This window comes from Acanthopagrus latus, chromosome 13 (genome assembly GCF_904848185.1).
Source record: "Acanthopagrus latus isolate v.2019 chromosome 13, fAcaLat1.1, whole genome shotgun sequence".
In the NCBI taxonomy this organism is placed as follows: domain Eukaryota; kingdom Metazoa; phylum Chordata; class Actinopteri; order Spariformes; family Sparidae; genus Acanthopagrus; species Acanthopagrus latus.
The window spans coordinates 17,206,347-17,218,629 of NC_051051.1; the positions used below are offsets into that span (position 1 = coordinate 17,206,347).

A 12,283-nucleotide genomic window follows, 5' to 3' on the forward strand; every position below is an offset into this window, starting at 1 on the left:
TGGATGCCCGTGACGCGGGAGTGGGGCAGTGCTATTGCAGACTGATGTGTCAAGAATAGACAGGCCTGTGGCCTACTTCTCTAAGAAACTGGATCGTCATCAAAAGCAGTATTCGACTATAGAGAAGGAGGCTCTGGCTCTTGTCCTGGCAGTCCAACACTTTGAAGTGTATGTCTCTAGTGCTGGAGGTGATCTGGTGGTTCTCACAAATCACAACCCACTTACATTTCTAGCAAAGTTGAAGATGTCCAGTCAGAGAGTGTTCTGTTGAAATTTGATTCTGCAACCACATAACCTGATGGTATTGCATTTGCCTGGCAAAGAAATGTTATTGCAGTCACCCTGTCATAGGGATGCGGACATGCGTTGGGTACGCTGGAAAAGTTGGAAGTGTAATCATAATGATGATAATGCACATGGAGTCAAAATGACTAATTACACTATACATTTTCTCAGTCTTTCAAACTGATGGTCAGTCATCACTCCAGTGTGGTTAGACATCACACTATTACGGTATATATTGTTGATTTTAAGAAATGATAATATAAAAAGGATAAAAAAGACCTGTGAAAAAGATGGAGGCTGAGGGAGTCGAGTGAGACAGTTGAGTTAACACACAGAGACACCAGTTTGTGTTGAGAGAGTGCTACTGGACCCTATCAGGGATACCCACCTTCTACACATGGACAGCCAGCTTTTTGAATTTTCTGGGATCAAACAACCACAAACCTAAACTGAACTGTGAGACAACAACGGGGCAGGCCACTATTGTGAGTAAAGACCAGCACTGTTGAGGCTTTTAATGATGGAGCTTTTAACATGCTAGCTGCCCCTCGCAGGTGAAGTCAGTTTTTTTCTCCAGTTTTGGCAACCAATTCCTGCTAATAGTATTTCTTTCCTCATTTCCATCTGATTAATAGATAATAAATCGACTCTCACCCCAGGCTTGAACTTTTAATACCAGATCCCCAGCAGGCCACTGAGTAGGAGATTGCAGATGCCACCACAGTGTCATAAAATATTTGTAACAGTGTCCTGCCTATGCCAAATGATCTAAGTCTCCTCAACATGTGAAGACAACCATTATCCTTTATGTGTAGGTCATCTGTATTGTCAGACCAGTCCAGTTGAGGTGAACACCCAGGTTGCTCTCTAATGGGAAAAAGTAGGCTGCATTGAGTGGTGTGCAATCTGTAATGTTGATTTAAATCTGAGGTAAACAATGTTTATTCAATGGCTGCTAGGGCCAGTTTTTATGGAACCATTATCTGCTAATACCTGACTCTTGATGTCTTATTCTTTAGTGGGAGAAAAAATAAAAATCAAATCACAGTCGTCGGGTTTCTCTCTTTCATCAAGTCCCCCCTGTACGGTTTGCTGTCTTACTGAGAGTTGTCACTTTACTGTGCAGAGATAGTGAGGAGAGACGTGGGTAGAGTAGCCAAAAACTGCACTTAAGTATAAGTACCATTGCTGCAAAAACAATTTGGCCTCTTCAAGTAGCAGTAAAGGCCGTGATCAAAATAACTACTTAAAATAGACTCAAAAGACAACCTGAGAGGTGAGTAATTTAAGAAAAAAAAAAAAAAAACATAGAACACACTTCTGTCTTCATTACATGTGGATCTGACTGATATGATTTTTTTTAACCACAGATGGTCTCATTTGGGTAAAGTTAAGGGGTGAACAGAAATTTGCATTTATTTGAGATGAAATGACAAATCATCATATCCTAGTAAGAAAGAATAGCTCAAATGATGATATTTTCTTGCTGTCTCTTTACATTATATACAATTTGCTAACTAAATCAGCAAATTTATTTAAATGCTAAATAAATTAGCAAATTGTGAGTATGTGCATAATAGACCATTTCATTTGCTGAAAAATAAATGAAAAAAAAATGAAGAATTGCAGTATCCCTAAACTTTGATAAATGTCCCAAGTGTCAATCACATAAAGACACAAAGATTAGCGATTTGTCCACATCAGTCTAATATCTTTTTTAACATATCTCATATCAGATGACACATCTGACTTCTTGTTTTCACTTTTGACTCGAAGTCCCTCTGTGGATGAAACATGACATCAGTTGTTTGACTTTGTTTCATGTAGATCTCTGCTTTTCTATTCATCACACTACAACAATGAGCTTGACTAATTAAATGCACACAGCATAGCATCGCATAGCATAGCCTATATTGAATGTTTCTGTGCATCATGGCAGAAAGCAGGAGTCATAGCAGTAGTAGTTTTGAAGCGGTCTGTACAGTGTGTACAGTACATATTAAAACGTAGGGTCGCACTTTATTTTACAGTGCAATCAAATTAGACAAAAACAATATGCCAGTAAGACGTAACAAACTGTACTTTCTATGAAATTAGACAAAAACAATACACTAATAAGATGTAACAAATTGTACTTTGTCTCAAATTAGACAACAACAATACGCTAAGAAGATGCGACAAGCCATAATTAGACAACTAGAAATAATGTAATCTTAATCTGACAGTAAACAAAAAAAAGTTTTACTGTAATTAAGCACCATATAGCCTACCCAAATTATGCTGTAAACAGAAACCACATATAAAGTCTTATTACTTAAAATATAAGCTACTATACTTAGACACTATTATACAAAATTATATTGAAATTACAAACTAAATCAGAGATCCTAATACACTATTAGACACCATTTTACAAGATCTTGGTCTAATTAGAAATCAAACGCAATGCCATATCAGATCCAAAACATGCTAGTTAGATGCTATTCTACCTTCACTACCAAATTATGCATCTAATGCCACCAACATCAGCCTGTAGCTTAATTAGACAAATATACTACCATATTATATCAAAAAGTAAACAAAATTTGTGTTAGATCACACTAGATCCAACGCAGCAGCGAAAACACAGGTTTCCCCATTCATTTAAATAAGGGTAGTCCGTTTTGGGAGTTCCTCAAAAAAACACAGCCGTCTGCAATGGAGAAGTTGAAGCTGACTCAACTTTTGGAGAAGTGCAGCCTGGATCCAATGTGAATCCAGCCACCCTGGGATGCCTCTGCTTGAGCATGGCAGTAGAAGTGCGTACATTGTCCATATCAAAGCACTACGTAAATCATCTTATTTACATAATCAATTACATCGTTGATGTGTTGCACCAGCCCTATAAGTTTGAACACAATAGACACACTGCTATCACACTGATGATCTGATGAGTTCACAACTGCAGCCTACTGCACTGTTGAGTGTTAAATTGCCCATAGATATTAGCAGTTAGCACTCTTTACAACACCACACACCATACAATACTGAAGCTTCTGCCATTATGCTGCTTGACCAGATGTTTCAACTCCTGATTAAACAGTTACATAGTTCAGATGTCTTTTTTTGAATCATAATTCATTTGTATATTTTTTTATTTATTTATATTTTTTAGGATATGATTACTGAGGTCTGGAGCTCGGGGACCTCATAGCTAGCTTCAGCCATGGTCGCTGGTAGGTGGATGTATGGAGGGGACAGTAATGTGATAAATTTAGTTGCGTGATGCCAAGAAGATATGCTTTATAATTTCAGGATATACAGTATACTTTAGTATGAATGGTCTGCTACATGTTTAGATGTTTGTTGAGAAGGCAGTAAGCAGTTTTACTGGTTGAGTATGTTGTAGGCAGCACATCAGTATGTGATTTCGAACACAGCCTCTGTCTCCTCTCCCACTCTCTTCCCTTATGTTATACTCCTTGTCGTCTCATTACAAAAGGAAGTTGAGTGGCCTGACAACTCCTTGAACTTTCTGGTTGTTTTCCAAAATCCATAATCTTTATGTAAGTCTACAATTTAACAACAGTTGTGCCATTCTGATTGCACGTACAATGATTTTTCAAAATCTTTTGCATATCTGTTCATGCTTGAAGAGGGATTCCTAATCCTTTCCGGAGTTTTTTCACTGTTTAAAGTTTTTGGAGGAGATTTCCTAATCCAAATAAAGGCTCTAAGGATAGAGGATATGAGAATGATTTGAGATTGAAGCATGTATGGTGTAAAGTAGCAGTAAAGTGTAGTAAAGTGAATGCATACCGTAAATTTCCCAAATTCCCAGGTGGTATTTCTGCTGTAGCCAGCCAAAGGGTGCTTTCATTTTACCATTAATGATTTAAGTTTTTGTTTTACTCATCAAGTCTTGCATAATTTAACATACAGCAACATAATGCAAGTGGTTGTAGTTCATTATCATTTTAAGAAATTACATTATGTTAATGAGCTATTTATATATTTATATCATGTTGTGTTATTGGAAGAATATCCTTATTAATGTTGTGGGTTGAATTTCAATTTTGCCTAGTCCCAGTGTGATTATATTGAATAATAATGCTTGAAAATTTAAATATCAGCTATTAGCAGTTTCAATAAAGAGAAGTCAGTATCTGGCCTCACAGAATAGAGTTAGCTGATCCTAATAAATTAACCCACCACCACAGACTCCCTGTCAATGTACAGCTGACAGCTACCTTTTGAAGTCTTTTGTTTTGTTATTTTATAGATAGGAACTAAAATGCTGATCCAAGAAAAGAGAGTTGGAGGAAGCAGAAATATTTCAACTGAAGGAGAAAATGTAAAAGGACAGAGAAGAAAAGTAATGTCAGTCAATGTGGCATTAATACAGCAGCATTCGTATATCCCAGGGGAAGTCAGAGGGAGTGGCAGTGGTTGGAGGGAGACGGCGCCTGTATCAGATTTGCTGATACAGTTTTATTATCTCTTTGAGTCCTGAACAAGGTGCTGGCTGGCTGACTGGGCTGCTTGCGTATAGCCTGGGCTGATGGGGCTAATGGAATTCGAATGCTGGGGCCTCATCTCTCCGTTGTGATGGCTGGGTGACAGGTCCTGATGGATCGCTGGAGCTGAAGGCTCGCCTGACAGTCATGCTCGGCTGATGAATTGTGAAATGAGACAGACATACAAAAGCTGTGGGCAGCCAAGACCTAGACTGACCCCCCCCACCCCCTCCCTCCCTCCTCCTTGGTCAACCGGTGTGCTCTGTGCGACAGTGAGCACCATGACGCTCACATCCATCTTTCACCATGGCTCTTTGCTGGGGTAATGTGGGCGACTCTGTTGGGTGCTGGAGAGACACATTTCACAGCCTTGGGACCCGACCAAGTTTTGAAATGTTTTCATGATGGACTGTGGGCATTTATCACACTGACATTTCTCCTGTATGTAGTCCTTGCAGTATATCCACTTAAAGAAACTTCTGACAGCACTGCATTATCTTCTTCACATGCATCAGCATCTACATCAAAAGGTGAGCCAAAATGGCTCCAATTGTTGTTGTTGATAGAAAAAACATTTGACTGCGACAGATGATCTCAACACAAACACCAACAAGAAGACTCAGTAATGTTATTTACAAGGACTTTCCTCAAGAAAAATTCAGCTTGTGCGAGGAGGAAGAGAGAAGTAAAACTAAACCTAACGAGAACTATAAAACAATAAATCGTTGTCTGTCTGTACATCCAATTTCAGATTTGGCCGGTATGTTGCCGAAGACCCAAAGAAGTTGATAAAAGTTTGACACCTGACAAGAGTGAACACTGCTCTGTGCAACATGGGGCGTGACTTCAGTGTGCTGGTTTCATGGCTCTACAGACTGAAGCTGAACCTTGGTTGCCATGTCAGCTGCTCTGGGATGCCTCTCTCACTGGTTGATGTTTTCTTGCTTTGAAAGTACTGATGAAATCATCCAAATTTTGAATTGTAAAAATCAAACAACAACAAAAATCCCTCACATTAATTGATAATCTTTGCCAGACCCAGACTAAATCCTCCTCGGATTGTCAGGAGTTTTGTTGATTGAGCTTTTCTCCAAAGATGTGAGCCAGCAATACCACAGACCAACCAATCGGCCCCTTTTGAAAAGCATGTTTAGAATGAGCACTGCACTAGTAGTTATGAAAGGGAAAAAAAATGGGCAGAGAGTGAGAGTCTACCAGGGGGCATTCTACGGCAATAATAACAGTCTCCTATCATAATCATAAAAAGGCATAATTTAACAGTTTGATGGTGTTGCTTTTATTAGCCAATCAGAGCAGATGGCAGTCGGAGCATCCAGGATGTTTTTTCAGGCTGAAGGCCGAGGATTAATGGAAATAAGCGGAGAACTGGGGGGTGTCAAGAAAACTGCTGCCTGCAGACATTAAAATGACTTATTACATGCATATATGACAGCATATTTCTTCCTGTTTAATTATCACTCACTCTCCTTCGCTCTGCCTTTCTTGTTAATCTGATGACTGCCACCTTTGGAGGAATTCAGGTGATATTGCAACTTTCAAATACACCCTGATACAAAGGGCTATACTCGTGTTTACTTTGTACTCCCCTGTCTCACTTTCTCTCTTTTACATGAGGCATTTATTTTCACTTCTTTCCCTTATTTCTCTCCTACCATTTGATATCAAATGTTTAAGACATCATTTGTTCTTGTGCGATTTCTATAGGACTGTCATATTGATCAAGTGGTCTTTTATCCTCTAGAGAGGTATATATTGAAGAGCATGGAGTTATAAGTTTAAAGATTAATAGCAACACTGCCTATCCTCATTGGAAACATTCAAGGTTTATGACGCTTTTTCAAAAAGTGACATTCCAAGGTTTATTTTCGCATCAGCAACAGAGAACACATCAGAGAAGAATACATGTTTTGAAGGTAAACTTGATTTTGTTTTTTCCTCACTACTGCCTCAGGTGAATTTACACTCAGATAAAATAAAATCAGTTTTAAATGGACTGAACTTCATTTTGTGCACGGAAATGTGGCAGCGCATTTGCACAAGTCAAATCAGTGATATTCTTATTCTTCTTATTTCTGCTGTCTGAGAGACCATATGCTACATATATTGATGAGGACATTCAGGTTTAATGTTTCTACTGTATTGTTTATTTATCTGAGCAATATGTGTCCCAATCCAGATTTCTTACTTTAACTTATTTCATACACCAGTCATATTTTTTTACACAGGTCAATTGTCACCGTCTCAAATGACATCACCATTCCCAAAACAACATGATAGTTGCAGCATACCACTGACACACATACATGGTCTCCGTCATAGAGGTGTAGCAAAAAAGACTCCATTAGATTTTGGAAAACATTATGTTTCCTGTTATAAGTTTAGCATACTACCTAAACAAGTAATGTTATGTTAGCGATGTTACTTCACCAAGTTAGTAAGTGAAAATAAGTCACTGCGGTCTTCTGCTGTCACACTGGAGACAAACAGTGGTCAGCCTCTTGGAAGAGGAGTCATCTTCCAATCATCCAAATTATGATTTCATACACTGCCGGGAGATGAAGAGTTGAAGCAGCTTTGGACACTGACCTCAGCACAATGATATATGCCTGCTCAGGAATTGTCGAAAGACACTATGTTCTTTAAATGAAAGGAAATGACAAACTCAATAATTTTTGCCATCAGAGGGAAAACTTATTTTTCTAAAGATTAATGAGAGCCCAGGTGTACAGTAATCTACAGCTTTACAACTCCATACACCAGAAATGTCCTTTATCCAAGGAAGCAGCATGTAATGCAGGCAGGAGGACAGAGCTGCTACACTCACAACCTCTTTGCTGAACACAAATAAAATTCCTTGACACTGAATATTTTCCACAGGAATTCAGATTCTGCCTTCGCATCATGATGTTATCACAGTAAATTGATCTTCCACAGCAGCACCTAGTGAATCGGTTACCTTGAGGTGTCATCCACGCTAGGAGCCCACACTATAGAACAGCTCTGATCTGTGCAAAGCATCAGTAGCTGAGCAGCAGAGATGGGTTTAAATCGAAGGAAGTAACTGAAAAAAAAATAGGTGGGTTATCATCTGCTCACATTTAGAGGTTGAGTGCCTTGATCTCTCTTGAACTGCTCTTTCATCAAAACGTAGCTTTCATCTGATAAAACATGGCTGTAGATCTTGTTCCCTGTCAGCAAAGTTTTCAACAGCATTCAAGTTAGCTAAGCAAATAAAAACAGAAAAAAAGCCTATATGAGCTGAATGAAATTTCATGGAATACACAAGAAATGGCAATACAAGACAGTAACTGGGAAATACGGCTGTTTCAGACGACCGTTAATTCATTTATTGAGACAGCCTGACCCTCCATCTACAAGCCGGTGAGATGATGTCTACTGTGATTATCATGCTTCATGTGCCAAAAGAATGCTGGGACTCACTCATCTCACCTGTTCTATTTTCACTGCTGCTCTCACAGCAATGCCATGTGCACATAAAAAAGACATATCAGCACCATTGTCTGACGAGGATGGGGTTGGGCTCAGTTGCTGGCAAAATGGCATTTTTATAAGAGGATTTGTCAGATTGGGTTTCTTAGAGTGAGGACAGGAGAGGCTGCAAAGACACATGCCCTCCATCCAGGCATAATTAATGAGGATCATCTGCTATCAAAGTGTCCAAGGACATGGATGAGGACATTTAATACCCGGGAGAGATGAGTCTATACAATAAGATGCTGCAGAGTTCACACCCTTACCCCCAATTTCCACTGGATATGTCTCCACTGCGTTGCGTCTGCGCCATGCCAGCGGAGCTGATACGTTTCACTTTAGTCAGTGTGTCAGTCCCCACCAAGTCTGCTGCGCTGCGTATCTGCTCCGTCCCAGCTCCGGCAGTCCAGAGCCCTCCGGAGCAGATATGCAGGACTTCTATTTCTGACGGAAGCCGGAGCACGACGCAGCAATTCAGCTGAATTTAGCGCGGAGCAGACAGGAAGTCAAGTGCCGAAATAACAAACAAGATCTGGCTACTTCTCAAAATAAAACACTCCATGTTGACACCAGCACATAAATCTCGAAAAAGTGACAAAGACAAGCTTTGTCTGCTGATCCTTCAGTCGGGAACACTTCGTGTTGTTGTTTTTAATAACTCAGACCTATAACTGCGGTTGCGAGTGATTATGTGATTATCGCGGGAACTCCTCGGCCTTGTGACACCAATTGTCCACCGTACTGCGCTGTGGGGATTGCCGGCTGGCGGACGGCGGAGCAAAACTGGATCAGAGCTGCAACGCAGTGGACCCATATCCAGTGGAAATTGGGGGTTACACAGAAACCAAGAATGTTTACATCAACACTAGTAGCCTGTTTCTCCATTCTGTCCTGACTTGAGATGACATTTAGATGGAACACTGAGTTCACTGCAAAAACAGAAGACCTACACAAAATGACTATTAATGGATCATGCTTCAAAGGAAAACGATGACTTAATTCAACTTGCCTGTTGCCCAATAAATGGTGTGTCAGATGGCTTACATCCCAGTCAGTTGTAAAATATACAAAACCATTCTCTCAAAAAACTAATATCCATCAGCCTTTGCTGATTATAACAATGTCAACCATCAGACATCCACAGAAAAAAAAAAAAAAAAAAGATTTGCTGGGCACTTACAAAATGATGAAGACTCACTTTGAAGTGATTCAAGTGTTTGAAGCAACTGAATTAAACACATTCTCTGTCAAACGTATCATCAGAAGCCATGCTAGTTGGTCTGTGAGGCTAACATGCACACAATGACAATGCTGATGAATGATAAGTATTAAAGTCAATCAAGTTTAGGGTAAAGGCATGATAACATTTGCTACTTACTACTAAACACAAAATACAATGAACTCTGATGGGAACATCATGAGTTTTAAGGGAGCCTCTGAGGGCCATGAATGTCTGTACACAATTGCATTGCAATTCAGCCTATAGTTGAAGACATAATCAGGTCTGGAACAAAATGTTGGATCCTTTGATTAAAGTTAGTATCACTGAAAAGCTACTACTACAGTATAGTCATCAGTTGGCATTGTGTACATGACCTCTGACTTTAAGGCCGTTTCTTAGACACATTGCAAGTCTAGATGAAATTTCATCTAAAAAAAACACAATTGATGTACTTATTCTAAACCTTTCAAACCTTATGGAACTTCTTTTAAGATTTCTTGTCAGGTAGAAATACATCTTTTGGCAAATTCAGATATTTGTATGTTCTGAAATCATGCATTTCTTTTGTTTATATAGTTATATTGCTTTTACCCTGTATACATGATTAAAACGCTGTGACAGTTTCTGCCATGATAGAGTTGTTGAGAGAGAGAGACAAGCTATTTTGCATGCCGTTTTGAGATGTCTCTAATTTCAGCCCATAAACTCCTGTCAACTGTCACGCACATTATTGAGCTTCTTTGTCAGATGTCATGTCATTGTCCAAACCGCTTATCCCTTTCCATGGGGTTGCGGGGTGTTGCTGCTGGAGCCAATCCCAGCCTTGTCTCAGGGCGAGGGCAGGGTACTCCCTGGATAAGTCGCCAGCTCATCGCAGGGCCCTCACTAGTGAGCAACGTGGGGTTCAGTATCTCGCTCAAGGACACTTTGACATGCAGCTCAGCACTGCCCGGAGCTGGGATTTGACCTTCCGATCACTAGTCGACCTGCTCTACCCGCTGAGCTACAGCCGCCCCTTTCTTTGTCAGATCACCATGTAAAAAGTAACAGCTGTGAAACATCAGTCAAACTTCATTCTGCGCTTAACAACAAATCTTGAGGAAAAAATGATGAAAAGTTGCTGAGGATGAACTTGAAAGAATGTCTGATTATTGAACTTGAAACTTTGCATCATGGAAGGTCCTGACAACTGCATTACTTTGACAGAGAAGGAAAACTCTGGATGTGATCATTATGATGCAAGATCTGAACTTACAGACAGCACCTGGTTTCTAAGCAGATGGATTTTTAGTTCCATCACTACATTGAGTTCTAAGGTGTTATGTCCTGAATTTAACATGAAATGTGCACTTTTTCATTAAAAGCATGAAACTTGGTGCAGTTCTACCGTTGGCAGCCCTGAACATTTTCAGAAATGGAGTCATTCCAATGACATATGTGGGTAGCCACAGCTGCCATTTTTACTTGCTGCCTTAACTAAATTGTGTATTTTGCATCATATCTGTTGAACCAAACATGATATCGCAGAAAAAGTGATGCCTGCCGTTTTGCTGGTCAAGGACTACAATGATGAGCGTATCACTGACTGCTCAGGTGACCACTTAGATAATATATTAATTCAATGACATTACAATAAATAATTATTAAGAGTTAATGTTATTGTATATGGTAACACTGTAATAAGTATTCAGAGGCCCAAACTGTACAACTATACTAAGTTGTGTTTGTTAATAATGTGTTATTATTGTTATTGTTATTATTATTATTGTTGTCGTTGTCGTTGTTGTTGTTGTTGTTGTTGTTGTTGTTGTTCTTCTTCTTCTTCTTCTTCTTCTTCTTCTTCTTCTTATTATTATTATTATTATTATTATTATTATCATTATCATTATTATTATTATTATTATTATTATTATTATTATTATTATTATTATTATATGAAAAATTGACTTGACTCAACTATGCAGCTGTGTTTGATGTCTGTTTGGATTTGAATGACTCTAAAAGGAAGTGGTGTGACATTTGCAGTTAATTCGCTCGATCAAAAATAAACAGTTCAAGCACAACCAGGTATACCACAAAACAGGATTGTTTATGGCATAGTAGTTCATATTAAACACATCTCCTGCACTTCTCAGATAACAGCAAAACATCCCATCCTCCACTGAATGTCTCTGTAATGTGGAAGCATGAGTATCTATGCAAAACCAATTAATGCTGCCTGGAGCTAGGTATTCAAAACGGTGTGTTTGCTTAGAAATCACTGGATCGAGGTTCATACCATTGTGTCTGCCCCAACTGTGAGAATCCCACCCCAGAGGGATCAATTAAAAACTTGACGCATAATTTGTATGAGCACAGGAAATAGATACTAAGTACAGTGAGGATATTCATGAAGAGGACTTGAGTGGGTGGTGGTGATGGTGGTGGGTGATGGTGGGGTGAAGAAGGCTTGTTGCGTTTCTTTTGCCTGTCTCTCTTTGAAGCACAATAAAACTGGCAACCTAGCAGAAATGCTAAGAGGGGGCAAAGGAGCAGACAACAGCACTGCTGATTGATGTAAACACACTGTTACAGGTTACCAAAATGGGCCCATTCCATTTGCACATATGTATGTGCTAAACAGGCAAGCTCCACACTGATTGTGACAAAATCATCCAACACAAGGGACTAACACCCTGCCAGTTCGATTTCCATAGCAATTTCTTGTCAATCGTTTCCTTTATGTTGACCCTTTGAAAAGACCTAAAAAAACTATTGGCTTGGCTCA

The 12,283-nt window shown here is 39.4% G+C and overlaps 1 protein-coding gene across 2 annotated transcripts in view; it reads right to left on the minus strand.

The window, feature by feature from the left end:
* ntm (neurotrimin) overlaps window positions 1-12,283 on the minus strand; it is a 453,513-nt gene that overhangs the window by 169,868 nt on the left and 271,362 nt on the right. The gene's annotated exons all lie outside the window — the stretch shown is intronic.